This window comes from Vigna radiata, unplaced genomic scaffold (assembly GCF_000741045.1).
Source record: "Vigna radiata var. radiata cultivar VC1973A unplaced genomic scaffold, Vradiata_ver6 scaffold_174, whole genome shotgun sequence".
NCBI classification, from domain to species: Eukaryota; Viridiplantae; Streptophyta; class Magnoliopsida; order Fabales; family Fabaceae; genus Vigna; species Vigna radiata.
The window spans coordinates 651587-655067 of NW_014542550.1; the positions used below are offsets into that span (position 1 = coordinate 651587).

At 41.7% G+C, this 3481-nt stretch overlaps 1 pseudogene; it reads left to right on the forward strand.

Annotated features, from left to right (window-relative positions):
* Window positions 1-236: 236 nt before the first annotated feature.
* Window positions 237-3481, forward strand: part of LOC106780240 — a 24935-nt pseudogene continuing 21690 nt past the window's right edge.

Sequence of the window (3481 nt, forward strand, 5' to 3'; positions counted from 1 at the left end):
TAGTGTTTTCCCGCTTTTGGGGTAGTGACAGAGTCGCCAAAAAGGAGTCGTTGGATCATCCGCATCTAACGGTGCAAATTGTATAGCGGTTTCGTCAGTTACACGCATGAATGAAATAGGTTGTCTCAGGTGAACTTAACCGTCATTTCAGTATTTGCGTCTTCATCACAGTTTCTGAAGTTTTTCTTCAAGTTTCTCTCTTTCAAATTGCATCTTCATCTCTATCTCAGGTAATTATGGCTTCTTTTTCTCCCGTTTATTCTGTATCTAATAGTGAGGAAAGGGGGCGTGATGACTCGTCGGATGCTCAGACGAAGGTTGTTAGTTCCGTTTCGTCCCTTCTTAGTGGGGACAAAGTGTTTGTGAGTGGGGGAGTCGTCGTCGATGGCCCTGAAGAGGGTTGTTCGTCTTCACCTTCAGATTATGAGTGGGCTTCTCGGGAAGTTGGTGATATGATCATAGATAGGGCAACAATGAAGGGTTTTCAGAGTGACAAAAGAGCATAAAAAGAGTAGAATAGGTTTCAAAAGCTTGTATTTGCCTCTTTGTTTCTTTTTGTTAGTTCTAGTTGAATAAACGCTTATAAAGCCTTCTTTTCCTTTTAGCACAAGCACTGTGGGACTTCCCATGACTTGGTCTTAAAAGAAAAGAAGAGTAAGTAGGCGTCTTAGCTTGTAGCGCAAGGAAGCATAGCTAGTGTTAGTTTTTGAACTCTAGGAGAACTAGGAAGCTTATAAACCCTTTTGGAATGAGAGAATTAAGCAATGTGGGACTCCCATGCACCTAGGGACGTTGCAGCTGCTACTGGAAAGAACTTAGAGCCTTCCAAGTCCCACATCGCTTGAAACTCTTCACCAAAGTCATTCCAAAAGCTATATAAGCAACCTAGTGGTTCTCCTTTGTACACAGACCTTGAATTGAATGAAATTTGAGTTGATTTGCATCTTGCAATCCTCTTTTGAGATAGTCCTCTGTCTCTATAATCCCTCTTTGGGCAGACCTTATCTTGCTCAAGCAAGTGGCGGTCCTTCCTTGATGCTTATCTTGGAGCATTCTTCAAGTGACGCATCTTCAAGTCATAAGTTTCCTCTTTCTTAATCTCTTCCATTTTTAATTTCTTTTCCATTTTCTTAAATGTCATTTAGAATATTCTCTCTAAGTATGCACTTCCCCATCATGTGGTATCATGAGCCTTAGGTTTTTTATCTTCTTAGGAATTGCATGCTAGAGTAGAATAGCTTATAAGAGTTCATTTTCGCTCAGCCATTTTTTTTCCACCCAGCATTAGCGTGATTTTTGTGTCAACTTGTCTGCTTTCGTTTGAACTCATTTCTTATTCAAATTCTTTATGTGCTGTTCCCAGTAATTTTTTTTCTCCACTGTGTTCATCCGGTATTCTGCTGTTGAATTAATACTGCGCTGTTTTGCTTTGTTGTTGGCTGTTTGGACATTGTTGTGGCTAAAATTACTCACTGGACGTTGCTACACCCTCTCCATACTATTAAGCAAGGAATCAACACTTCATATCACAGCTTGGGAGTGTTTAACCATGGCTGTCCAGAGCATCATACAAGCAGTCATTTCTTCAAACAGCAACAATGCTATTCGAGGTCTTGATGAGTCGATATTTTATTGATTTCACTTAGTTTATTGTGCTAGAATTAATCAGGGAATTGTGCTTATTTGTCCGGTATTTTCCCGTTTTTCCTATTTATGCTTAATTTGACCGGAAATTCTAATTTTAATTAATTTGAATTTTCTGAGCTAATTATTTGCATTATTATTTTCAGGGAAAATTTGGGAAATACAATTTGGGACATATTGAGAGTTGTCACACAATTCAAGACTCTCCACAAAACAAGTGTGCTCAAGAAGGAGGGCACTATGGTTATGAGAAGTGGGCTTATGAGAAGAAGGGTGGCATCAAGCAAAAAGAAGTGTGTTTAGCAATTAATGAAGAGTTGTTGTTTAGCTGAATGCAGGCTCACGGCCGACAATAAATATGGCTGCTGTTTGGGAGAAAGAAATGAAGGGGCAGCAGACTTCCAGCCACCACGGTGCAGCAAAAAGAAAGTAGTAGCGTTTTTATTCTCCACCAGCAACAGCTTGCATTGCCACGGCCCATTAAGCACACAACAGCGTTGGAGAGGGAATCACCGGCCCAGCATCAGCTCTTCATCCAACAACCCACCTTTGATGTGATCCAGCAGCTGCCACGGAAGAAACTACTGCATTCACGGCCTAGATAAAATCACTTGGGCCGAGAGAGAGAAAAAAAGAAGAAGTTGCATGTCCAGCACGTGAAAGACATCCAACCACTTGGGAATTGGATTGAATTGTGCTTCTTCAATTGGAAAGAGCTTGGAAAGAAGAGGTGCTGCAGTTAGTCCACAGCCCGGTCCTGCAATAGGCGTGATGGGAGGCTTCATTCAGGAGCTGTCAGGGTCCACGTGAGAGTGCATGCTACATTAAGATAAAGAAGTGGAGCCAACATGTCCAGCAAAAGAAGAGAGGTGCTTGAAGGAATAACACACGGCCCAACAGAAATTGGTGGTCCAGCATTTAAGCTAGAAGCTGTCACGGTCCAAACCTAGCTCCTTCATCATGGGTTGCACATTATTTAGCACACAGCTGCAGCAACAAGCGCCTAGCAGCAAGGGAAGCAAGGTCCAACACCTTGGCAGCAACATCTTCACGCTCTTCATCCGCACACCTGAACGCATTTGAAAAAAAAAGGAGGTGCTTGCGAGATGTGTCCAAAGCAAAGTAGAAGCTACACGTCCATCTAAGGCCCAACAAGCAAGGAAGCAGCTGCTACCATTCTATTCTGGCTAGGGAAATGCCACGGTCTGGAATTAAATCTTCTTTTAGAAGATGTGCTGGCTGCATTAAGGGAGTGATATATAGCAACGCAGAGGAGGCCCATGAATCTAGCTTGGAGCTCCACGTTAGCAGCAGACCGTGATGGAAGGGCCCAGCAGTAGGATGTAGATACACAACCCTAGGAAGATACTTTTACATTGATTGGGGGGGCTGGAACGTTAGTGTAGAGGGTGATATTTCTTTGGAAAATATGGAGCGTGATGGGCATAGGTTGAAGAAAAGTAGTTTCCAGCCATTAACCAGTTGGATTTCTTTTTATGTTACAGATTTTTCCTTTGCATTTTTACTCTTGTTTGGGAACTACTCATTTGAATGAAAGAGTGAAGGTATCGGAGGGGGTAATTTTCAAAGAGTTTAGCGCAGCGGAAATAATACTCAGAGAGCATAAAGCGTATTAAGTCACAGTTGAAACGATTTTAGCCTTTTTTATAAAAACAATTTTCTTTCAGAAAATTTACCAAGCAGTTTATGTGCGTTAAAGTAAAATGAGTGTAGGGCGTAAGAAAAGCACACAAGGATTTTTATACTGGTTCGATTCAACTGAATCTACGTCCAGTCGTTAATCACTACAAAGAGTGATTAACAGTTCCACTAAAAA